General features: G+C 36.0%; 1 protein-coding gene across 4 annotated transcripts in view; it reads right to left on the bottom strand.

Moving 5' to 3' along the window:
* The window catches only part of TENM4 (teneurin transmembrane protein 4), a 1535416-nt gene that overhangs the window by 1000567 nt on the left and 506995 nt on the right, over positions 1–27854 (bottom strand). For 3 of the 4 annotated variants that reach the window (XM_088159254.1, XM_088159253.1, XM_088159247.1), the window contains exon 5: positions 12816–12889. The exons of the other annotated variant lie outside the window; for it this stretch is intronic. The gene's annotated coding sequence lies outside the window, so the exon portion shown is untranslated. The remainder of the gene's footprint in view (positions 1–12815; positions 12890–27854) is intronic. 4 annotated transcript variants of the gene reach the window in all.

The following is a 27854-nucleotide window of genomic DNA, read 5'->3' on the forward strand; positions in this document are numbered from 1 at the left end:
TGAAGGAAAACCTCTCAACTCCTTGTCAAGGCCCTATCATGGTAACAGAAAGCTCAATGACATTTTATCAGGAGAAAAGATCTCAAGGGCAAGAGAAAGAAAATTCCTTGAGATTTCCCCAGAGCCATTCTCAGATTAGGGAAATTTATATTTTTAAATTCAATATGAGTCTAATATGTTTCATTACAATTTATAGGTGAATTTTGATTTGAAATATGATCGCTGGAGATATTCTGCATTGTATAAAGATTCAATCTATTACAAACTTATCTAATACAATTTGAACACTAACAGTGGTTACTTATTCTAATATAACATTTCTTTGAATTCAGCATTCCAAGCAGACATTATGAAAATCTTTTGTGTTTTCTTTTATTTGCAATGTTCATAAAGTTAAAACAGAAGAAAACCATTCTGTTTCTCAGCAAACATTACAGTGACCCTAGAGCAGTAAAACAGAGTATTCAGCTGAGAGTTAAGTGTTTCCTGATATCTGCTGGCAAATCTTTGGTTTGTGTGGCAAGTGGATTCCCACACCACATCCTCACCCTTGTGAGGATTTCTAGTCCACCTTCTAGCTCAGTGTCAGAGAAACACATTGCCTGGCGTGTGGTAGACATGACAACACTGTTGAGTCATAAAATTGGGATTTTAGCCCTGTGTAGCACATGAGAACATAGGAAGTGCCAAATATATTCTCATTGTGGTCCTTATGATTTTACCCCACCGTTTTTGAGCTTGGAGCTCAAAAGAAGAGTTTCTGTCTTCTGTAAGGAAGGTAGTTGACAGATTCTTGTATCCACACAAGGTGAGAAAATACAGAAGAGAGTGATAAATCCATGATCATCTATAAAAATGGACTCTGAATCTGAGAGAATCCTGAATCAAGAGATAAATAATCACCTATTCTGACATAAAAGTATCTTTAATAGAATTAATGAAATGTAAGTGTTAGTGCTGTGTCCCCACCCCAAAAATGTTTAGTGGAGTTCCTGCTCTTCCTGACTGAGCAGAAACCACATTTCTGTGACTTCTAGAATGTTCCATACATTCATGGCAAAGACCAATTCTGCATCAGAGATAGAAATATCAGGATACCTTCATTCCAAAAAGAAAATCATCAGAAATTCCAGGGAACTCACAAAACAAAGCAAAGGACTTTTTTCTAAAACTACAGTGTTTTGTTTCCAACTTGTTGAATTGCATTAATATTTTTATGTAATGTAAGTCAGATTTTAAGAATCATTAAGTCAAATATTAAATCTTATTTACAGTCTCTAAAAATGAACCTACCTTTATACTACCATATTCTAAAAACAAAACAAAAAACAAACAAACCAAAACCAACCAAACAAAAAAACCCCACAAAAATATTCTCTTTAAATATTTTACTCATAATTAGAACTATGTTATTTACTTGTAGGATACAAAGCACAAAATGACAACTATCTCTCTTGAAATCTTACAAAATTAAGTTGCTAAAGAATAAATTGAATAGATTGTTTTTGTTTCCAGTGAAGAAAATCTCCAGTGACCTTACCATGAGCCTAGGAAATTAGGAAATCATTATTTCTTCAAGTGTGCATCTATATAATCATCAGGCTTTCTTTTTAAATCTTTTCAAGTTACTGAAAAGATCTAAACCTATGTGATTAATGAAATCTGATAGGATTATATATTTCTTGAAAACCTAGTATTTGGAAATAATGGACAAACAGATATCATAGTCAGGAAGACTTAGAAGATCTTTAAGACTTTCAAAGTACTAAATCTAAAGGCAATTGGGAAACTAATCTAAAAGTGCCTACAATACAATACAATGATTTCACAACCCAAAAGTATTTCTCAGTGTCAAATAACATGAACTCCATATTATTATTTCCTGTTTTATATGTCATTAATTAGCACTAGCACATCAGTAGTACAGTGATTTGCACCCAATGATGTTCTGACCCACATAATCAAATTAATTAGTAATGTTAGCAACTGAAAAGCAACAGCAGATCAAAGAAGATCAAGAAAACTGAAAATTATGAATTTAAACTGAAACCTTGTCTTCGAAATTAGCAATACTTTTTTTCAGAAGCAGCATCTTATATTAACTGTGATGAGCAATAAAGAGATGGTTTGCATAACAGCCAAGGCACAGTTAATATTATTTCAGTTAATGACACTTGTGATTTGGAAGAAAAAGACACTTTGGACTTGACTGACCACGAAGGTGTCCTTACAGCTGCAGTGGCTGATCAAGGTAGGCAGATTTGTCTTGTTCACATATTTCCTTTCTGTATTCCACAACCCTTTTCTTATTCACATTTGGAAGCTAATTCACACAATTTGGGTTAAAAAACAAAATCAAAATACAACAACCCTACAGAGTAAAGTTGAATTAACCATAAAGCCTTTGAATAAAAATACACTAGTTATACAAGCTGCTTTTGTTTCCCTGATCTACAATATGAAGGAATTTCACTAGTCCAGCAATATCACATTCTTTGTCAAAATCCATACAACTGCTTCATAAGGCCCTGTAAAAAAAAATAATCCAAAGTATATTTTTCCTTTGAAGGGTGTACAGCAGTCTTTAAAATTTATTGTTCAGCACTACCCTTTTCTAAGGTAAACCTCAAATGTAAGATACCACCAGAATCAGATGCCAATGAGGTGGTGTAGCCTTCAAACACCATTGGAACAGGAAAGAAAGTGAAAAAGTAAAATTGGAAGTCAAAACTTTCTGGGAAATCAAAAGATATCTTATTTTTTTGTCCATAACAACTCTAAAGATGCTTTAGATTTTTGAGGAAAATATATTGGCCTTGAAAGTTTCTCTCTTCCACCATTGATTACATAGCTTGCAAAATCTCAATTCTTGCAGATACTCAAGACTCACTGGACAAGTCTACAATAGCATAATCAAATTTCAAATTGAGATCCAGCTTTGAAAGAATCACAGACTTCAAATCAGAGAGCACAAATAATAGATTGGGTTGAGTTGGAAGGGATCTTTAAAGTCTTCTAGTTCCAACCCCCCACCATGGGCAGGGACATCTTTCAGTAGACCAAGTTGCTCAGAACTGTGTCAACCTGGTCTTGAATATCTTCAGGTATTCAAGAGTAACTGGTCTGAACGGCTTTAGATGTAGGCTGATCAGGTGATTTCAAGATGACCTTTCCAGTTTAAGTTTTGTTTCTATTTTCCTTTCTTTGGAACTTGTATCAGTATCCAAGGATAGGCAGACTGAAACTGTGACAATGAGTGGAACACATAGACCAGAAAACTAAACCTGCAGGAAAGGGAAGAACGTAATTTTTTTTTTTTTTTCCCTAAATGGGCAATGCTTTATTACTGTCACATAACTGTAGTCAGGGGTAAAAGTCTTTCAATCATGCAATAAAGCACTCTTAGCATCACAATAGGATATGGTCAGAAACATCATGTACTACCTTTCCTTTACAAGGGTAATGAGAATTCCTTTTCAAAGAGTACTGTTGTCCATATAAATTATTCAACAGCAGAATAGGCTGTATATAGATTTTTTTAAAAGGAATATTTCATTAGTATGACAAATTACATCTTTAGCCATTAAATGCTTAGTTACCTCCATGAATTTAGTTGGGAAAGACACACAATTTTATATTTCACGCTGTGGCAGTTTATTCAGTAGAACTAGATAAAAAACATTGGATCCAACCATCTGTGGGTCCAAACATGCCATTTCAAGGATTAATTAATTTAAACTTTATTAATTTTACTCTCACATAATAAATACAGATTAATACCTGTTGGCTTCATTTGATTTGCTCTCAGTTTTTTATCTATGTGGACTTACTCTGACACTTAAATCAGAATCATAGGGTCAAATAATGTCTTGGAAAGGACCCTAGGGATCATCTAGTTTGAGCTCCCCTGCCATGGGACAGAACATCTTGTGTGCTCAGAACCCCATCCAACACTTCCAGGGACTGGGGCATCCTCAACTTCTCTGGGCAACCTGTGCCAGTGCCTCACTACCCTCACAGTAAAGAATTTCTAATTAATACCCAAACTCACTCTCTTTTACTCTAAAGCTATTCCCACATCAGGGAATGACCTAGGTAGGGATCATTGATCATACTTATCACTTTGTTACTACCTTGACATGAAATTTTTAAAGATCTGCTTGTAATACCACCTGTGGATGGAAACGTGACATTCTTGGAATATTGTTGACATTAATTTTTCAGCAATCAAATATTGTCTTTTTTCCCCTCCTGATTAATAGATTTTAAACTGTATGTAATTTAAGTATTCACAAACTAACACTGTTGTGGCAATTTACCACATATGTATACTCAGGTTCTCCAAATGTGAGGGAAATAATGAACATTTTTTTGAGGTTGTTTGTTTGTTTGTTTGTTTGTTTTTAGGGTTAAGCCAAAGAATTTCGGGGAAAGAGAGTGGCTTGGATTTTACATCAGCACATAGGTCAGTTTCAGTGGCTGAAGTAAAAGAATGGTAGCTGTGTACACTGTATTCAGCCTGCATGTAGCCCTGTGCTCATCACCTCAATTTATATCAGTGCAGCAGTATACAGACAGTTTCCTAAAGTTTAATCAACCAATGCTTTCTACACATTTGCAGTTGTTAGATGAAACATGGAACATTAATGGAAAGAGATTTTACTACTACCACTAAATTAAGTTTCATTTAAAGGCATTTTAAGAGTGTTACATATATTTTGGTTTAACGAGCACTCAGGGCTCAAGTGTTTTTATCATGCTACTTTTGTGAAAAGGTTTTGCAGTCTTTTTGAAAAGGTTTGCTGCTCCTAATTTACTGCAGCATTGTTCACTTGTATCTGACATGCTGCTGATTTAAATATTTTAAACCATGAGATGCAGGTCAAGGTGTACTGTTAATTATAAATATTCTACTGTTGTTTTTTCCTTTGTAAAAGCTCTGTAATAGAAAAAAGATGAAAGGCAGCACAGCTGGCAGGGAACTAGCATGAAAACACTGCTTTCCTTCTTCAAAGGCCTTGTTTACAAAATGTAAGGTCATTTTGGTGGGAATTGAAAATGCAAGCACAATAAGGTAGCTCCAAGGAACCACTCTGAAGGCCAACTAAACTTCAATTAAATGCCTTTTTTCCTCCCTTTTTCTTTTTCTTGGAACGAGAGCAATTGGAAAACTTATGGAACAAAACTAAACTTCACATCCTCTTTCAAGGTGTTTTATGTAGATACATACACAATGAATTGCAGTTATTGGTTAGGAACAAAATAGTGACAGGTATTTACTGTGCCTTTCACCTCACATATCTGCTTCAAACCCAATGGCACAATAATTTGAAAGCCTTCAGAACTGTTTGCTTCTATCAGGTGATCTCTAAAAGTATATCAGTGTTCTGATTATGCAGGGAGGTTAAATTACCTGTTCAAGCTAAGCACTCACCAAATAATCAACCTATTTTTGTTTTGATTGGCCATTCCAGCAGATTAAGCTGCTAATATAGAAAGAGACAGATGTCAATCACTGCAGCATCTTAGCAATCTGCTAATGACTAAGCTTATGCACTTTAATAATCCTGCTTATTTTAATGGTAAGGGGTAGAAAAGCTGAAAGAAAAACTGATTAGAGCAATGAATTGCTTATTTTAAAAGATGTGATTTTAGCATAAATCTATTTTTTTAACCAGCTTATGCTTGATTGCACGTAATTTTTTTACCTGTGTGGTATTAGTAGAAATTTTACTTAGAAGAAAAAAACAATAAAAACACACAGAAGAAGTAACAAAATAAAACACAAAAAGCAACTGAAAAGGAACTTTAAAAAAATATATTAAAACTCAGCTCTTTAAGAAAGTATAGTTACATCTTTATTTATTAAGGATTGCAAAGCAAAGAGATAAAGTCAAGATTCCCACTTTTGATGATCAGCATAAGAGTTTCAGTAGCAAAAGAGAATAGAAGCCCCTAGCAGAGTGATTATTTTGGATGCCACTTGGGTAGCAAATCTTCTTACATGTATGATGGGCACATCAAACCGGTAAAGGCAGTTTATTAAGGTATCAATTTTTAATTTTTTTACTCTTATCTTTTGTTGCTGGTTTTTTGATTGCAGATCAAGTGTAGCAGTCAGGATGTTGGAAGCAGTGATGTCATTAACTCCATGTTTTCATAACACAGTTGCAGCTAGAGTAAGCCATTAGCCATCTCCTTCTGTACATATTTCAGTTTGACTGCTCTGCTGCTGCATGCTATTCAAACTTGCCATTTGGATGAGCCACCATCCCTGGAGGTGTTTAAAAGATGTCCAGGTGGGGCATGGAGGAGCACAGTGCAGTGGTGGATTGGCAGTGCCTGGTTGACGGCGAGACTCAAAGACCTTAAAGACGTTTTCTTACCTAACTGACTCTGTGACTATACAGACTTTTCCTGCAGTACCCCTAAAGCTCAGGTGTTTATATACAACCCCATTGCACATGAGTGTTTAGACATGGGTGCATCGGTGTTGTGCAGGGCTGTGCAGCCAGTTAGTGGGAAATATCATGTGAGAGAAGGAGGTCTGAACCTTGCTCTGTTGGAGGCTGAGTGTGGGCTATCTGATTCTGCTCTTAGTCCAGAGCCAGCTCCTCTCCTGAGGATGTGTGCTGAACTGAACTAGCCATCTTGGCTAGCCAGGAGGTCACTCATCCATTCTGCAAAGGGCAGGAGGCCTTTAAAATCTCTAATCTAATGATTTATGCTGTGAAATGACCTCCAAATAAAACCTGTGAATTATCCTAAGCAGATGGATCAGTACACTGGGCTCCTACTCACAGCTGAGTGACTTAATCATTTCATAATGTGGTCTCCTGCTTAAACAGAAATTTAGAACAGGCTCACTGACATAGTGTTTTGATTCACACGTCTGACTTCGACTCCAGCCTCCTTTTAGGAACTAGAATCACCCTTTACAAGTAATCTATATGGAGTATCTATCTCTCTATATAGGTAGTCTTAAATATTTATATGGCTTCAACTAATTGTATGCAGAAAGAGAAAGGCAATAAACTAAACCTGAATTAATTACTTATGTACTTCTAAACATGAACTTTTCCAAGCTCAGGGGATCTGAAGTACTAGAAAAGTGTCTAAAATGACTCTAAAAATGTGAATGTTATGACTCACCTCCCTGAGGTTATAGAAGAGTATACAACAAAGTAGGGAATTGCACATAAAGGAGCCATGCAATACCCATGTGTGTTCTTAATGCTATTTTCCCCCTAATCTGCAGACTTTTGCAATTAAGAAAGGTAAAACCGCAGCTATGTCACTTAACTCTACTGGAATGCATTAAACCCAGTGGTTTGCTTTCTCTCCTTGGTGAAGCAGATAGAGTAACAAACTTGCTGTTTTGGACGAGCTGCTAGTTAAGGAGAGTCTGGGGTTTTATATGTCCCAGTTTTCCTTTCTCTAAGCTCGAGACCCCCCTCTACTGTCTTATTCCTTATTCCACAGTCTCATCGTGCAACAATAGGGTAAATTTTGATTTTCACTCAAGTTATAAATACTCTCTGAGGCACCTGAAAATTATTAAGCCATGTATTATGAAATACATTCTTTGAAGCAAAATGTGATCAGATACACAATTGGATATATGTGTATCCAATTATCTATACCCAGTCTATACATAAATCAGCATATGTATGTGTGGGCGTAGTCTTTCCACAGAGAAATCCAAAACTTAACATATTTACAAGATTTACCAAAACTCTTAAAAAATATTTCAGAACAAGGAACAAATTAGAGGGTTTTTGCTCCGTCCTAGTCCAATATAGAAGTGAAAATATCTTGCTTTCTTTTTTTCCTGGGATGAAGGAGCTACACATTTGCTGTTTGCCTCACAGAGAATGAGCCAATTGCTTGTCAGGTGACTGTAAATAGCAGATTGTGGCAGAGAATTTAAGATGAAGGAAGACACGACTTTGTCTAGAAATGCCTTTTAGACAGAAAGACAGGGTTGTAGGAAAGTCAAAATAACAACAGCATATTATCAGAAGGTGGGAAGAGCCACGTTTGAAGGGAAAGACCTGACAAACATAAGATTAGGTTGGCAACACATTTTCCAAGATAATAGAATCATCAGACCTGGAAAAGCAATTTCAAGGCATCAGGGTGGGTTTTTTCTTGCTGTTATTTTTCACCTGAGGTGAAGTGTAGTAGCTAGGAGAAGGTTGGAAGCAATGATGCCATTAACTCTAGATTTCTTTAAGGCAGAAATAGAAACCAATTAGTCCCCTCATTCTGTACAACTTACCCCATAGTACCATAGACACTCAAACGTTCATATATCAAGTTCCTTATGAGTATTTAGACAGATGTTTATTGATATTGAATCTCCCAGACATTGCCTGCAGCCACAGCTGCCACCAGGTCACTCCACATCTTGAGTCTGTCTGTTTGCTCACTGCCCTCCCAGATTGGTGTCACCTGCAGACTTACTGGCAATTGAATTGCCACAGGAGGAACAACCCCTGACAAAGAACAGCATGAAAGAAGGATGTCTTAATGAGAAGAGTTGGTCTAGATGTCAGACGCTACCTCCAGTTTACCTCAATCTTTTTCTATTTTTTTTTTTTTTTTTTTTTTTGTGTGCGTGCTAAGAGCATTTCCTTTTGAATAGTGATAAACTCCCCGATGAAAGGGAGCTCTGTTATTGCCAACTGCACAGCCTGGTTCACACCTGTGCTGTGTTCTTGCCTTGGCATGAATCAAGGATGTTTTCAGCTATAAAAAAAATGAAGCAAGGTGGGAAACAGAGAGGCCTCTGACTTTTTAGATTGTGTTGTACTGTTCTGTCTCTTAATTACTAGTTAAGTGGAAACTGATTAATGCTATGATATCTGAAGCTTAATAGAGATAAAACAAATGTTCTTCATATAATGGAAAAACAGTGAAAGCTTAGAAATACTCTAAATCTTCTTTGCTACCAGTAAGTAACCCCAACCCCCATGTGATCATTAAGTGTCCCTAAGGATTTCAGCACTAATTTGTTTGACTTTTAGTTAAAATTAGGCAATCAATTTCTTTCCCTAGGTAGCTGCTTAAGGCCACTTTCATTGTACATTCAATTTCCTCAACTTCTCTGAAGAGAACTTCAGCATAATGCCACGAGTTAGATGTTAGGCATGTTAGATTTGGAAATTACAGTTCTGGTTTTCTGCTTCTTTACTCTGAATTTACTTACTGCAGGTGAACATATCCATGTTTCACGGCTGCACGTGTTTATTTCTTCTTTACAAAATGAAATATTTATTTGGTTAAGCAACAATATTACGTTGCTTGCATCAACTAGCTTTAGCTATACAGAAAATCAAATTAGGTGATGGCAAATTTTATCTTTATAAACTATGAATATTTGGAATATCTTCCCAAGAAACAACTCAGAAATTATTACCCAATGTCTGCAAACATAATTCCTCCCATTTAAACAGTGGTACATGAAAAATTAATTCAGATTCCTCATGCCTTTTTAACTACTACCTGGAAAGCTGGAGTTCTTCAATTGACATCAAATATTTCTACTTATTTGTATGTTTTCTCAGACACAGAACTCAGAAATAAGTAAACAGAGTAGATAACTTTCATTCCTTGAATATGCAAACTCATTCATTTCTAGGATTGGTTTCACTGAATACAGCTAAGATAGCAATTGTGAAGAATTCAGGGTCAAACTCTAATGCTGTTTAGCTGACATCCATTTTTCTTATTTCTAACCTCACATTAATTCATTAACTGCTTAAATAATTGCTTGATTTCAACACTTACATTTTAATATTAATAAATTCAGACATTTTTAAGAAATATAGTACTCAAAATGAGATTCAAACATGACACCAAAGCAATTTATTAAGTAATTAAAATTACTACTAGTTGTGACAAATTGCACACTTTAAATAATTCAATTAAAATGTGATTACCTCCTCCATCTAAAATTTTCAACTACTCTAGACAGTCTGCTGTTAAGAAATAAATAAACAAAAAAACCCCAGAAGATGACCATAAATGTTTGGGTTCTTTTTTCCTTTTGCCATTGCCATTAAATATTTGAGAATTTACTTTACAGCCATGGGTTTCACTTTGAGACAGCAAGTTTTTTTTGCTGATTAACAACAGGCAAAGCAAGGAGCGTTTCAAATGGGAAACAGTGAAATGCTCCAATGGCCTCTTGGCTACAGCCTGTTGCTCCCTTAATGGGACATCTGATGTTGTGGATTACAAAATGGACTGGTACCCAAATCACTGATTCCACGAGTTACAGCCTCCAAGAAATGAGGAGCACTATGAGACCACAGGGAATAAGAACAAACTTCATGTATCTTTAGTTATGGCAACTGAAATGAGCTGTATTTGGTTGGTGTGGGTAAAAGGGATGTAGAAGCAGTGGTGGGGTTACTCGCAGCAGAAAGGTAAACTTTCCAGTAAGCACTTTCTGCAGCATCTCCACTCCTGGGGGTACTGCTGGGAGGTTAATGACCTGGAGACTGAGCCTCTTCCTCAGCTGCTAGCTGAACTGATTACAGCTGAGCTGCACGAGCAGGTAGATTTGACTGCAGAGAGGTTTTCAAAACAGCTGCTATGCGTGTGAATACGCCGGGTGGGATCAAGCTCACTGAACTTCAGACACTGAAAATATACTCTCTTAAAAATTATTGTGTGGGTTTTCTCTATATTCAGAAGAGCTGGACAAGGACACCTGGGGCATTATTTGTCCCATCCTGCAATAGAATACAGCTACAGATACAGCCACAATGCTAAACAAAGCACATCCCTAGTTTGCTCCTTGATCGTACACTGTACTTTAAACTGTATTTCCACATTTTTTTAAAAAATTATTATTAGTTTGAGTAAAGTAAGTAATTCTACCAAAAAAAGAGGACTGGATATGGTTCTACAGAGATTTTTCCACAGGTCTTGCATCCTAGAGGTAGCTAAGCCAGGCCTGCCTTTTGCACTCAACTAGTTCCTCAAAACTGGTCCAATAGTCCACGCAGAGCTATTTCCAAGTCAGGACGGTTCAAAGGCATGTAACACAAACCTGAGCATGAGGCTATAAAAAACATCACTCTGGCAGGCTAAAAAGTATCCCTCCTTGTCTTTCAGGTGCATACATGCTTTGGGGTGGAGGGTTTACAGCTTCAAGGGAGACCCAGGTCATAGGGAAGTCACCAGTCTGTTAGCCCTATCCAGTGTAATTACCAGGTCTGGAAACACTTGGCCCAGAGGACTTACCCCCTCTGGGTAATGGAGATAGATTCAGAAAGAATAGAAACTCTTTCTCTGTAAAGAGTTTAGAGAGCTAAAGTTGGGGTTGGGCTTGATGCTCAACCATGAAATAGTCCCAATTAAAAGCAGTGTTTCTCACCTTAGCATCCAGAGAAAACTTGACAATAAACCTCAGATTTTTTCCTGCCTCTAAACTAGCTCACAAAAGACAAGAAAAAAATTCCTGCAAATGTTGTTAGCTCAGTCACACAGCATGGAGGTCAGGAATCATTTAGTACTAAAGTGGCCAACAATGTTCTGCTGCATTTGTTGTCTGACCAGTAACTGCTTAGAACTGCACAAAATGAAGCACTACAAAAAGTTAAGTGCAGCTCAATTTGCATTTTCATCTGTGGTTTTAAAAGCAAGCCAGTTCTTTAGATTTTGAGATGAGCAATACAGACTTTGTGCATGTTCATGAAGGTATATATGAATGCTTACATAGTCTAAATTCTACACATATACATGCCTGTATGTATATGCACACACATATGTATCTTTATATATTATATATTATATATTATATATTATATATTATATATTATATATTATATATTATATATATAATTTTATACAATTTTTTTTAGGGGGGGTGTTGTTGCTTAGTTTTATTTTGTTTTTTTTTTCCAGGGCAATTCTGAAAACGCTAAAAAGTCTTGGATTACCATACACCTGTTGGTGTCTACTTTCTGTCCATCTAGAATAAGAGGAAACAGATGTTTCTTTTATTCTGCAGGAAATGCTATGGGGAATGACAAGACATTAGAGAAAATTATCAAATTATTTGAAATATATAGATTTCAGCTGAATTTCCAAGGCTGACTGATTTTACATGGAGTACCACATGTAGTTGGGATTTCAGCATTGCAAATGATCTCAAAATTGGATGCATTGTCTTCCATCTACCTTAATTTTTGAATACTTTTAATAAGATGTAGGTAAATGAAGTCTCACAGTGCTCTGAAACAGCAGTCAAGAAATGGTGATAATAATACAAATCTTAGTAGTGAAAAGGAAAATAAAAGTTGAAAGGGTCTTGTCAGGTGAAGAATATCTTTGTTCATTGCACAAGCAACATCAATTTAAAAGCTATAGTTGCTTGCCTTAAATCTTGATAAGAAAAATATTTCTCTAAGAAATAAAAAATATTTCTCTAAGAAAAATCTTTCTGAGGAAAAGAACTACGAAAAAGACAAAGGATTATTGCTTTACAGAAATCCTGTATTCAAGTAATTGCTATTTACATAGATACCAAGCTTGAGGTTGTTCTTTTGCTTGACAGCCTTCCATTTGAATTCATGACTGTGTGTCAATGCCTTTAAGAATTTCTAGATAGCTTTATTTTCACCCAGTGACAATAGTCATTTCTTTCTCTTAGGTTCTGCTTCTCATGTGCATCCATTGAGTTTCCTCCAGTGAGTTGTTTGGGTTAGTCCTATGTTGAATTATGTGGGTAAAGGAGAAATTGCTATGAAATTACCATTACTATGTCCTGTTTGAAACTTAAAAAATATCAAAATTCCTACCTCCTGCAGCATAAGTCATGTCAGGGTGAGTCCACCATACCAGTCATAATAAGCTGAGCCACTATTAGATGCACCTGCATAGAGCAACAGAGGTAAAGTCATTGGTAAAAACCTCAGAGAGAATTCTGAGCATGATAAATACTTCTATGAGTCTGTAGCTCTCAGACCTCAAAGACAAAACACCAAGAGAGTGAGGCACAGAACTAACTAATGCAATCATCTCCACCTTTCAGCAGAGGTAATGAGTTCGGGTCTAACTGTAGCAGTACATATTTTTAGATTAAGCAGTAAATGTTTTTAGATTTATTCCAAGACCACATCTCCTTAAGTCAAACCTCATATGTGGCAGAGATCCTTTGGTCACATCAACCTTTAGATGGACCTTAATTACATTAAATCTGCACTAATAAATACAATCAGACTCAAAGCATTTCTATTATTCAAAGGCTATTCCCACAAAATTTCCTGCTCTAATCACTATTTCTAGGGTGAAGACCTCATTGGAAATGAAAACTTTCATTTGAATTTGAGAAGCATGAGTTTCACCTAAAGCTTCCATATTTTCTCTACTTACTCCCAAAAATTTTGTTACGTTTGGAAATGTGCTATAAATAAACATTTCTAGAGTATATATTAAGAACATAAATAGTAAAATATTTATGTAACAATAATAATTCTGAATTCAGTCCAACCTTTGAGTTAACTTATTGCTGGAGAAAGAATGATGTGGTATCCAAGCTATGATGCTGCAATAGTTAGAGCAGCATAATCATAGCATCAGTGAAGCATGAATTGCAGTCTAATCATTATGATTGAAGCTCTTACAATTATGCTGTCATTTCATTTATATTTACACATATGGTTGAGGTATCAAGGTATCCCGTTTTTATAGGTTAAATCAAGAGTTGCTGTTCTGGGTTCAGTTTGATAAACCATACTGGAGACTGGATTGGGATCAGTGAGTATCTTTCAGGAGGCATTCTGCAGGAATGGTTACAACAGCATTTTGAAATTTAGACAGATTCTCATTCTCTGAGATATGTCATAACAGTAGGTCTGGAAGATGCTTTCCCACCCCTTTGGCTTATTTAGATTATGAGTACGTCTTTGCTTGCACATTGTAGAAATATAAAAACATATCAAGCTTATTCATACCAGTAGCAACCAAAATTTACTGTTATCTCAGTGCTGATTGCTATGAAATAAGTGTGTTATTTACAGCTCTAGTTTAGTGCTATCTCACAAAATAAACATCCCAGAAATTATTAACTTGGTGTGTATTTGGTCACTTGTAGTGATTTTGCTGTTAATGAAGGAACAGGAGTTACTGTGCACAGTCAAAAATTGAAACTGAGAAGACATAATTTTTAGATCATATTTCTAGAACTTTTATCCTGAGGTATTGGAGCTGTGACCTTTTCTAGGATGACTACAAAAGAAAGGTATGCTAATGAGTATTACCTCACTGATTTCTTGTTCTCTAGTCATCCTTTTTCTCTCAGCCTTTGTGGCTTCTATTTGCCTTTTTTGTTGGCTCTGAACTGGATAATAGCTCTTCATTATAGGTTTTATACAAAGCTGAGCACATAAGATAGCTGATCTCTGACTGCAGCTCCGAGGTAGTATCAGACAAAACACTCTGACACATGAAAGCATTAATATTTTCAATATACCTTGTTTCATCTTCAAAATAAGCCTGTGCACCTTTGAAAGCTGCTCTGAACAGGGTCACAGTGCTTGTTCCTCACCACAGCTACCCGAGGCGAAGTGTAATGCAGTCCCTAAGTGTTACTAGAGATGAGGAGGTGCCTACTTAATGGGATTAACAATGGTAAATTGACTGTATTCTTGAGCTCTAACTTCAGGCATGCTGAGGTTTTCTTTATTTTTACACCATTGTTCAAGATGGTCACGTTTGTTTTCTAATGCTGAAAGAGCTATAAGTTGTTGCTGGAAATATAGAGCAATAGTTTATGTAGACATAAAAGCTGTGATATCAGAGTGAAGAGGAAGACAAAGCCAGAAGATAAGAGGCTCCTGCAAGTAAAGATGTTTCAAAGTACTTTAGGATGGAAAAAGCCTGATCATTGAGTCCAAAGATGCTCTTTTATTATATAAGCTAATTTCTCCTCAAGTAAAAAATATAGGGTGGCTGGATTAATACTTAACAAAAAATCCTCTAACTTTAAGAAAGAAAAATAGTCAGAAGTGCTAGAGGTTTTAAGGAAGGTTGCTGTGGAGGATAATGGAAGCATATGCATATCAGGGATAAAAAAGAAGGAAAAAAAAAAAAAAGAAGAAAAAAATCTCCCAGGTGAAATCATCTGACAGCCAAAAGAGTGTTTCAGTGCAGAAGAGTGTAGATTACTGTCCCTTGTATCAGAAAACAGAGGGATTTTCAAGTTTATTGTAAGGAAATAAAAGTGTATTGGTTAAACTAGGATTTTCCTGTAGCAAAAGCAAGGGAAGATGCAGGAACTCACTGTTCTTTAAAAGCACTAGTATCCATTAATTCAATGATACCTAAAAGATGGGAAGTAGGCACATTTTTATATCTATGGTTTACAAGTGTTAAACAACAAATTGAGTCTGTAAGTGGTACCACTCAGAACAGAATTAATGTATTAGCCTTCACCACAGGTTACAACCTATTTCTGAGTTGTTGTTGTTGTTTTGTTTTGTTTTGTTTTTTGAGAGAGGGGGGAATTACCAAGTTTCTTCTCTGGTTGTGTTTTTAAAGATGTCTTAGTTTTTGAATTTGTTATGTCAAATGATCACAAGGGTTAAATCCTGAAATTGAATGTGCCTGAAAAGAAAATGATGGCACTTTTAAGTAAAGGCAATTTAGATTTCAATTCATGAATATGACATCCAAAAATTAATAGAAGTTTGTTAGTCAAATCAGGGAGAAAAACTCATGCCTAATAATCTGACTTGAGGAAAGTAGAGCATTTATTTTAAATTGGAAATGTCTTCACTGAAGCTCTGTGCAAATACTCACCTGCCAATAACTATTTTCTCCAGAAAAATGTAAGCAAGTGTTACAAAAAGGACGTGTAAGAATTTTGAACAAATATTCTTGAAGAAATGAAGGGACAGAATGGGACTCTACAAAGTATAAAATATAAAGTTTTTTGAGAACTAGGGTTGGCAAAATATCTTGTTTTTTTCTTTTGTTTTAAAATGTAAACGCCAGCATGTTCCCATACAAAAACAAAACAAAACAAACAAACAAATCACAAAAAAAACCCCAAATGAACCAAACAACCCAAAAATCCAAACCCACAACAGCAAAAACATCCTCCCAAAAAACCTCAAAAAAATTCAACAACAAAATTCTGCTTCTCAAGAAATATTAATATCCTATGTGGTCTGTAAACCTCTAACTGGGTAGTGTCTTAAGTTTTCCACTCTTCAAGAGTTTGTCTTCTGCCACTGAAAGGTCAAAGTATCAGGTCAATAATTTCTAGAACTCAAGGTATACAGGTACAGAAAACCATATTTATCTTGGAAGCTGAAGAATCATTTTCTTAAGGGATAGTCACACTATGTGTTGTAGGTGTACATTACAACTAGTCCAAAGAGACTGAAACAGGCAGTCACCCACAGCAACAAGGTATGAAATACTCTGAAAACTGCCTCTTTTTGACTGGCTAAAATAGGGCAGAAGACACAGTAGCATCACTGAATATTCAGGATCTGTTCTAATTTATGGAGCTTACCAATCATCTCCTGGGTAAGGTAAGAGACTAACTGCACTATCTCTGCCCTGAAGTGCATCACACACATCGTTCCCATCCCAGTTTAAGCTCGTGGGGCAGCTGACCCCCACGCAGCCACTTGCTCCCAGTGGGATGGGGGAGAGAATCATAAGGGTAAAACCGAGAAAACTCATAGGCTGACATAAAGACAGCTTCCTTGGTGAAGCTAAAGCCATATGTGTAAGCAAAGCACAATGAAGAACTCATTCACCACTTTCCATGGGCAGGCAGGTATTCAGCCACCTCCCAGACACCAGGGCTCCATCATGTGCAATGATGACTTGGGAAGACAAGTGCCATCACTACGAATATCCCCCACCTCCTTCCTTCTTCTTCCACCTTTTTTATTGCTGAGAAGAATGTGACAGAGTTATAGATATATATATATTTATATATTTTATATATTTTATATATAATATATATAAATTTGTCAGACTATATATATAGTCTGACGCATTTGATCATCTGGGGTCAGAGGTCCCAGCTGTGTGCCCTCCCTGCTTGTGCATCCCCAGCCTCCTACCTGGTGGGATGGGATGAGAAGCAGAAAAGGGTTTATTGCTGTCTAAGCACTGCTCAGCAATGAAGAAAACATCCCTATTATCAACACTATTTTCAGCATAGATCTAAAACATAGCACTGTAGAAGCTAAAAAAAAAAAAAAAAGAAAAAAAAAAAAGAGGGGAACCCTTAACCTTTAAATTCTGCTTCTCTGAAAGTTTAATAGGATAATAATTATCCCCTGAATTTAGTGAACTGATCAGAATTCTGCAGGAAGTATATGCAGTGAGTCCAGCAATGTCTCAAATTCATAAACTATTATTATGCCATTATATAAATTGATAGCACGTCCTCCCTTGAATTTCGTGTTCAATTCTGGTCACACCATCTCAAAGAAAGAGAAAACAGAAATAGAAGATGTCTGTAGTAGGGCAATGAAAATTATTAAGGGCACAAAAAGACTGCCATGGGAGGAGACGTGAAGCAAATTGGGGCTGTTTAATTTCAGAGTTAAGTAAAAGTTGATGTCACAGGGGCTTATTAAATCGGAGATGTTATGCAAGTCAAGTGAGTGTTTCTGTTTACTTCTTCATGTAATACTAAAGGAACATATAAAGGAAAAAAATCTATCATCTGAAATGAAATATAATTTTAATACAAAACACTTATGAAACGCACCAAGAAGCTCAATGTAACAAGCTACCAAATGACTCAGAAACAGCCTCCAGCACTTTGAGAAATTAATATAAAATCTTTAGCTATATTGGATAGAGTATAAAACTGGAAAGAATAAGGAAAAAGAGAAAAATACAGGACTGAGTGAATCATGGACCTTCCTGTGGTGCACCCATGTTTCATGGGCTGTACTGCACCTGCTCTCACCCTCACACAATGTCTGTGTGACTTGTTCCTTGTTGTTTATACTTTTCAGATGTTTGCCCACAATTAGAGGATGCATCTGGTGAACCACAGATGCTTAGTTCTCTGTTTTTTGCTTCTTAAGTCATTGCCATCATACTAATAATTCTGTTGCTGCTCTTTACATAACTTCTAACCAGTGTGGTTTAGAAAAATATTATCACCTCCTCATTACCTGCTGTATTATATTGACAGGCTGAGACAGTTCTGGATGTTTAGCCTGGAGAAAAGAAGGCTTTGGTCAGGGCTTTTTGCAGCCTTCCAGTACTTAAAAGGGGCTACAAGAAGGCTGTAGAGGGACCTTCTACAGGGACAAGGAATAATGGCCCTAAGATGAGGAGGGCTGATTTAGAATAAATATTATTCCATTTTAGATGAAGTTATTGCGCTTTGAGTGTGCTCATCCTACTATCTTAGAATAAAGTTAGAACTGCCTACACTAAAAGAGATCTGCAACTGATTAACTCAGTACTTTGCTCCAACTGAGCAAAGTAAAATGATTGAGAGAAGAGAGAATGGTGGTTTAAACATTAACACATTGCCTATAACTATAAAAACTATATAAATGTCAGGTATGCATCTTCCCACTACTTATCCCTATCAGACAAATGAACTCAAATATTGTCTTTCATAGTCATTGCAACTATTTTATTTTCAAAATCTTAAAGAATCACAGCACTGGGTTTTGTAAACAGACAGACAAAGAGGCAGAGCCCAAATGGGAACAACTCCAGAAAGGTGAATATTATTCCCAGATGTGATAGCTTGACTGAATAGTGCACATTCTAACTTTCAGCTTGTTCTTTTATTGTATTTTTCCACTAATAACTAACTCACTTTAACTTGAGGAATTAATGCATTTGGAAATATGTTGTATAAACATTAGTTGCTGTGTTTCATACAAACTATTTAATAGAATGGTTTTGCTGACAGCTGAGAGCACACTGCAAATGTCAAGTCATAATGCACGAGGCTTGATTAGTCAGAAATCAACTGTGCTGTACTAAAGAAGAAGGTACATCTCTGATGTGGAACACCAACTAGAATATCTTAGAATGGAACAGAAGAAGAGTGAAAAAATAAATTTGTTTTACTTTTCTTTGTTAGAGAAACATTAAGACAAGGCCACCCACAGAATGCCATGGGGAAAGTACTGCAAACCAGTTCTGACACTGGAAGTATTGCAGCCATCAGTTCAGTTCAATTACAGCCCAGCACATAAATGGCATCCTACTCTGAGACATGGACATTCCTCTGTGACAGTAACATGGTGTCCAGCAGGCTACCAGCAGCTAGAGCACAGATCCTACATTGTAAGAGAGAAAGCATGACATAGCAGCCTTCCAGTAAATGAGGAAAACTTCTTAAACACCACTTGGATCCATGGGAGAAAGTTCATTGAGCACTACCAATTCATTATGTTTAGGTTTTTTTAACTGGGATGATGGAAGGATGTTGTATTTTTTCAGTAGCAGTAGCTTTTATATTTAAAGGAAAGTTAGAATGACTAAAAGACTTCTCATCAATATATCTTTGCTCTCACTTAGTAGAATATTTTTAACAGTAAGTAGGGTATGGGCTTCCCTTTAACGAGATTTGGAATTGTTCAGAAGTGTCCATACATTAAATATTAATGTTTTTAACAACCCTGGGACAAAACGTTTTCACGTGGCCATTGAGCTATTTGCGGAATACTGAGGTAGGACCCTCAAATAATTTTAGGAATAAATTACTAAAACTTATAATTTAAATTTGCACTCAGAGGTTCCATTTCTGTTAATAGCTTTCTACAGAAAAGCATATAAAATAAATTTCAGCTGATGCAACCATTTGTACCCAAGCTTCCTACAGAAGAAAAGTTCCTAAAATATGGGCTTCTTTCTATTCAAATGTTCATTTAGTTTTGATACATTCAAAGCCTGTTTACCACTTTCAGACAAAGCTGAGTGAATGGATGAGAAGCTGTAGATATCCAGGAGCTAGGGGAGATAAAAGAGACATAAAAATGGCCAAGCTGAGGCTCAGATATTAGAACAAGTTTCTTAGTCTCTAGAGCAGCCACTGCAGCACAAATTCATACAAATACAAAAGCTTCAGATGCTTCTGACTTCACTGCTTACTGGAAAAAATAATTTAAAAATCAATCATCAAGAAATGGGACATCAGGCTGCCTTTATGAGTTTCAGTAACCATACTGCTATGTACTTTTTTACTCTTTTTTTTTTTTTGCTGCATTTCATTTTATTTTTTCCGTTGATTTCCAATATCAGCTCTTAGATAATTTAGCTCCACCATTTAGTTATGTTTACGTATCATTAAATCCTGCCTACAACTATCCACTAATGAGACATTGATAATGAGACAGTGATAGTGTTTCATGGATGGATTAACCATTCCTCAACTGAAATATCTCAATAATGAAGGAATTATTAGGAAAAAAAAAGAATCAAATATCAAATATGACAAAACATTTGCTGAAGGAGGTCCTTCAGGGGGCAAAACGGATCATGCATGTAAGGCACCTTATGAACAAAGAGCAAAGAAGGGACTCCTGTATTCCAGCACAAATCACATCGTGCAGGCTGGTTTAGTGTACAGTAGAATTTCTGAGATGTAATAAATTAAGGAGTTGCAGGTGTGTGTGTTTCTCTTCACTGACTTTACAAGGACTGTGTAACAAAAATCTCCAGATTTAACTTTTGGAATTGCATCTTAGGGATGCTGTTTTGTGAGAAACTGGAACAAGCAGAGTTACAATGAACATTGCCTGTCCTCTTGAATCTTTTGTGTTTATATTAAAGGAAGAGAAATGTAGTAGCTGCAATCAAAGCTATGCTTTGGTTTTCCTTTTTGGTTATTTTTGCTGTTACCACCCCCCCCCCCCCGATCCCCCTCTTAATATTATGCAAGTTGTTTTAGATGGATTTAATGTGTTACAAGATGTTTCCATTGGATGCATCACCTCACATTGTTACACCCTTTATATTCACTAAAGTGAGAACCTACAGCTGTTGTTTCAAATGCAGAAGGAAGACAAATATCTGGCAGTCAGTGTACATCTGTTTCCAGGAGGGACTGGCACTGCCTTCTATGTGGAATACATATATGGTTTTGTGAAGTATTCCATACAAGCTAGTAATGGGGGATTTGGACAATGAATAGAGGAGGGAATTTAGAAAATCTCTTGAAGGTGTTTATACAGGACTTTTTCACACACATGACTCTTATTTCAATGGGCATAAAAATTAAAAAACATTCACCAAGTTTTGATTCCGTGCCTAATAAACTTCATGGCCCAATGTCTAACCTTAGATTTTTGGCTTTCTCTGGCAGAATTTGCCTCTACTTGCAAGATTTACTATGAGGCACTGGAACAGATAGATGTTCAGAGAACTTGTGGTTGCTCCATCCTGGATGTGTTCAAGGCTGGGTTGGATGGGGCTTTTAGCAACCTGATCTAGTGGAAAGTGTCCCTGCCCACAGCAGGACATTGAAACCAGATGATCTTTAAGGTCCCTTTGAACCCAAATCATTCTATGATTCTTTGCTTCTATAATATGTACTTCATCTTACCTGACTGCCCCTTGTCAAACACTGCAGTTTGTGTGAGTGCCTGTGAGTCTCTGTGCATGTGAACTGCCACAAGAGTACATTTGTCATCAAGGTAAAGAGAAGTATTTGAACAAAAGTTATGTAGTCAAAAAACCCAAAAAACGAATGAGGAATTGTCATGCTACATTGAAAGCATTACTGATTCATTGTTGTTGTAGCTATAATTACTACCAGTTTCTTCAAGTACCATGATCTGTCATCTGCTTTCTTTTTCTGAACGGAGGTCCAAGTAGTATATAATTAGTCAAAAATCCTTGAAGGAAACTGAGGCTGTCTGTGAGCTCAATGAATCTTCATGTTTCTTACACTCTTGGGAAGTTTATATTTCCTACTAAAACCCCTACACATCAAACTCTTGTATTTTCTGATTCACTGATTATTTTCTTTGCATGGGATTTAAACCTCTGCAAAGACTCATTTATCTCTTATGATCCACTCGACCCCAACAAGGAAAATTTTACCCATGAAGCATGACATAAATGAAATTATCTCTTCCTTATTCAGATTTCACTTAGATCCATGGGAGTTACAGTACTAGATTTGGTCATTCCAAATGCTAAACAGCTTTAGGTACAGAGTCCAGGAAATTCATAAGAAGGCATGGAATATTCTTTTCTTCAATATTAGGAAGTTTTCACACCATCTACATTTAGGTTTTAATGCAAGAGATTATTTAAAGCTAGGTGATTCTCTGCATGGCCAGTGGAAAACCAGGCTTTCTCTGGTCCTCGTTTGGGATATTTATCTGAAACCCTCAGTGTTTAGTATTAGTCCTAATGTTCAAGAAATGTTGAGCATCATCAGGAAAGTGATTGCAAATAAAAGAGAAAGCATCATTTGGTGCACTAAAAAAAGTCTTATGTATCCACATCTTGAAGTGCTGGTCTGTTCTCCTCATCTGAAGAGGGATGTTGTGGAGCTTAAAAAAAGCTTCAGAGTAACTTAATCACAATGGTGAAAGAAATGGAGCAGGTGCCCTGGGAAAGAGAGGAGCTCTGGACAGGAAGATCTGGGGAGTAATAAGATAATGGTTAGCAGAGTCAAAAGGGAGAAATTAAAGGGAATTTAGAATTATTTGGTTGTTTCTTTGTCATTTTAATCCAAAAATCCTACTATAAGAAAGATGGGACACTGTCTAAATCTTGCAGGAGAGAAGTTTAAAAAAAATCTGAAACACCTCTTGAAAAGGCGACCTCCAAAAGCTGGTGTCAAGAGAAAACAATTCATGGACTGCACATCCATTAAAATAAACTCAAAAAGGCAAGAATGTAACCACTAATATTTCAAAAAAACCCTAGTTTTGGATGATGGGGGAATGAAAAAGAGTGGATTGCCGTCAGTGACAGAATTCAATGATTTCTATAGGCATCTTCCCTTATTGTCCCTCCTAGGGACCAAATACAGGGCTAAATGGTGCCTCCCATCAGGGCACTTATGTTTCTTTAAATACTGACATTGTAATTATTTCAGAAATAAAGGTAAAGTAGGCTTATTAATGACCTGTCAAATGAGTAAAATAAAGTTTTGACAGCAGTTTTACCTTTCCTTTAAGGAGTTGTGAAGCAATGTGTAAGAGAAATGAATTCTTATATTTAAATTTCTGATTGGATCCTAGTGATTTCACACGTGGGGTCAAAAGGCCATGTGAAAACCATGTTACAGTAAGTATCCTGTCAGGGAATTGCTGTGGATTTATTCCACAGCATTGGCAGTTAATGCTGTTTTATGATATAATGCATTTTAGATATCTCTCTTAAGATACATTAAATCACAGCCTGAAAGTGCCTGTTTGTCTCCATTGAGAATAAGATGTGGATAGCTCTGACATAGACATTCACACTGGAGATTTCTGCAGTGAAATGAGATGAATCATGACAATTCAATTTAAAGAGATTCTGATTTAGCTAGATAAATCACTCCTAGCTCTGAAAATATGGTTAGTTTATTTTGTTAAAAGAAAAATACACAAACATAGAGAAAAAAAAATCATATTGTGTCAAGCCAAATTCCCATCAAGTCCAGAATTCATCTCCAAAAAAAAAGAAATCCACTGGTAGAAAACAACAGTTCAACAGCCTCCATTTCCAATAACCTGTGTCTTGAATGCCTCAAGAACCTTATGAGTCAGGAGTGTTATGCATGTGCTCTTAAGCTCATGCTTATGCTCTTAGCCCAGGACATTTTTTATCTATGCATTAGAGCACAGAAACACCCACTCATTGCCATCCCTGTACAGTTAATGTGACACAAGTAATACAAGAAAGCAGTCTGTACTCTATCCCTGTGTAGGGTTTGGTACACCTTGAACTCTCTTCCTTGGTCACAGCATAAATTATGGTTTTAAGGCAGAGAAAGAATTTATTAGGTTTTCGTATAACTTCATTAATGGTTTCTGCTTTTATTTTTCTGTTCTAAGAGGCTTAATGAAGAAGTAGAGAGCATAGAGAATCCAACTTTTTCTTTATATCATGGTTTAACTCCAATTACAAACTAACCCCGCCTGGCTCCTCGCTCACTCCCCCAGGGGGATGGAGAAGAAAATCAAAAGGATAAAAGCGAGAAAACTCATAGGCTGAGATAAAAGCAATATATTAGGTAAAGCAAAGGAAAACAAGGAACTAATTTCCCATTTCTATTGGACAGGGAGGTGTTCAGCTATGCCCAGGTCTGTAGGTTTCCATCACACCTTACCTCTTCTGCCCCAGCTTCGCGTGCTGAGCACGACACCTCCAGCCTGGGACATCCCTGGGCCACTCCGGGTCAGCTCTCCTGCCTGTGCCTGCTCCCAAACCCTTGTGCTGGGCTCCTGAGGAGCACAAATGGCCTTGGCTCTGGGTGACTGCTCACAAATAACAAAACTATCCCTGTGTTAACAAAGCTGTTTCCAGCAGAAATTCAAAACATAGCCCTGTTCCGGCTACTATGTAAAGCATTCATTCTACTCCAGCCAAAACCAGCCCAATCAAACACGTTTATTTTTCACAGTCATCACTGAAAATTGAAACAAAATTTCATCTTTGAAAAGCCCTAGAGCTAGTTACATGTTTACAGGTTTTAGCTGTCTTCACTTAATATTTTTCTAGTTGAACAGAAAAATATCAGTTTAATTTTTAAAATTATTGTGAACTTGTTTTTATTATACATGTTCTCAAGTCCAAAGTAGGTAATATTCATCCAGCAATTACTTTTGACAAATTCTCTGATTTCATTAATAGGAAATTGAAATGAATTAAGCCGTTTTCAAATCCCATGGCTGCACAAATTGATGTGTATATGACCTTGATATTTACAAATGAACTGTGCATTTTTGCCTTTCTTTTGTTGATGCTGCATACAACTCACTAATACAACAGAACGTTTGAATGAGGCTTTTCATGGAAACAGCAGCTGACCAACACAAGTAAGGATTTCACAGAAGGTCTATAGTATTATATTTTGAAAGAATGCAAAGCAAATCTGGGTGTGTTTTTGTGTTTTATTTGCTAGTGTGTTTAAATGAGCAACATAGAATGCATCACTATAACATTATCACAACTAGTACAGAATCAATTTTAGCAATTTTTTGGTTCTTTGGTAAAGCCTCTATCAGGGGGAAAATATTTCAGATAGTTCATATATTTTCTGGATTAGTGAACTACATATTATAAAGTTTATAGAAGTCAAAAGCCTTAATCTTTTCTCACTATTATTCCACTGAACAAAGTAATTTGTAAAAGCTAGAAATATAGAAGAAAAAAAATGGGGTGAACACACTTTCAATGTTCCTGCTTTTCTTTGGAACAAAAAAATCGTGAAATAAACTGTCTGATTTAATTGGTTTGGTTCAGAACTGAAAAGCATAGCAGAAAACTCCCCACCAAAAATATTGAAAACTTTTTAAAAAAATATTCAGGTCTGAAAGATTAAATAGGAAAAGTAGTAGCTTTTTTTGTTTGCTTTTCCCATCCCAAATGAGTGCTCCTTTATAAACTATCACTTTATTGTTGTGTCTAAGAAAAGATTATGAATTGGAACACCTGTTTTACTTTGTCTAAACACAGTAGTTCTGTTTCTGTTCTGCTCTTATTACTTTGAAGCTACTTGGTTATCCCCTACTGGCCTCAAAAAAGCTGAATTAGGCCAGCTTTGTGAAGAGTTATGTTCTTTAATATGAATTACTAAAAATAAAAAGTAGTAATTGATCCCAATATGTGTTAATCCACATTTAAATGATCATGACCTGTCCACAATCATTCTGGAGAAGAAATAATTGGTGTCCTCGAAGCTTTCTTTCTGGATCAGCAAAACTTCCCCTAATTATAGATAGAAAGAGTAGGGAAAAAGGGGAGGAAAACGCAGAGAACCAGAAGGACCAGGTGTCCTTGCCACCTGAGTTTAGCTGAACAGGTACAGGACAACAAACTCTTCCATTTATAAAAGGCTGATAAAAAATTTCTTCACTCACAGAGTTGTCAAGCATTGGACCAGCAGCCCAAAGAAGTGGCAGAGTTACTGTCCATGAAGGTATTCAGAAGTGGCACTTAGAGATGTGGTTTAGTGGTAAACTTAACAGTGCTGGATTAACAGTTGGACTTGATGATCTTAAAGGTCTTATCCAGCACAAGTGATTCCATCACTGCATGATTCTACTTTAGATTTAAAAAAGAAAAAAGTTACTTTAAACAATGATTACTTGTCAGAATGCCATTTTAGAAGTTATGAGGCAAATAGATACATAATGAGAGGAAAAAGGATCTGCAGTTGCTCAAAATGTTCTGCCGTTTCAGTCTATTATTTATCAATAGAAAAATATTAACTCCCACCAAAATCTCATGTAGTTCTTTCTGCAGAGTACAGATGGTAGGTAGAGCCATTCTTCTTTCAGAGCAATATTTGTTAAGTGCAAGTTTTAATATCCACTAATAGAAATTGTCTCCTTGTAGTTTCAAGGGTGAAGGGTAGACTCCACTAATGAAGTGATACACCTATATTGTCTTCAGTTTTATGGATCTCATTTATGATCCTATGTTTCATCATCTCTTTTTCAAAGGGAAAAGTCCTTACAATTTTTCTTCCTGCAAGATATTCCATTCCTCTGATCCTCCCCGTCATTATTCTCAATAGTCTTCTATTTCTTATATTTTTGTTGTGGTAATATGATAAGTGCTTGTGTCATTAAAAATTTTTAGAAGGAACCATCAAATGAAATACAGGCAGCCATTTGTTCTCTACCCCATTTTTTTTTAGTTATAGCTCAATATTTTGTTTCTCTTACCAAAAACTGATACTGGTCTGTCAAAGAAACTCCTATAGCAATTCCAAGATCTCTTTCCTGATTATAAATGGCTAATTTAGAGGTGTCCATTATATAGATATTATTATAGGGCGCCTTTTTATACTGTGTGTTGATAATTTTGCATTTTTCAACAACCAAAAAAAAACCCCTAAAACCAAAACCAACCAAACAACCAAACAAAAAACCAACAAAAAAAGAGGTCAAAAACACATGAGGATTTAACATTTACAAAAAAGCATTAAAGCATTGTATACTTCACACAAATTTGGGATCAATTCATAAAACCTGAAGAATGAAGCAGTAGGCAACTATTCATGAAGTATAAAAACTGCTAGTGCAAGCTAAATGCAAAAATTAAATGTTATTTAGAATATAATGTTCAATGTCTATTGAGAAAAAAGAAATCTATGCCTACTAAATGTTTTACATGGTTAATAACAAGGTTGTTAGGTCAGAATTATTTGAAAAATACTTTTGTTTTCTACTTGAAAATATAATATCAGTATAAAATGCTACAACAATATAATGCTTTCCATTCTGTTAGTAACAAAGGAGGATAATAAACTCTTATTAGTAATACATATTTGTTAGCAGCAAGCTTGGATAATAATTTAAATCTGAATCTTATACAAAGGAACATTTTTAATTACTGCCCTGAGACAAAAATAAGCTCCTAATGACATTTTGAACATACTTAGGAGCTCAAGTCCTTCTCATTTTCTTGAAGATTGGTGTTTATTTACTTAAAAAAAAAAACTCTTATGAGCATCTACCTGCATCTATTCACAACTAAATACTTTATAATTCTAATTAGAAATCTTTTGCAACTAATAATTACAACATTAACTCATCCCTTCTGGTGGCTAAATTGAACACCTGCCTTTAATTATGAGGACTTGGAGAAGAGAAGCAGCCTGAAGATTATGGGATTGTAGAATCGGAAATGCAGTATTACAAGAATACATTTTCTTT

The sequence above is a fragment of the Sturnus vulgaris genome, chromosome 2 (genome assembly GCF_052056855.1).
Source record: "Sturnus vulgaris isolate bStuVul1 chromosome 2, bStuVul1.hap1, whole genome shotgun sequence".
NCBI lineage: Eukaryota > Metazoa > Chordata > Aves > Passeriformes > Sturnidae > Sturnus > Sturnus vulgaris.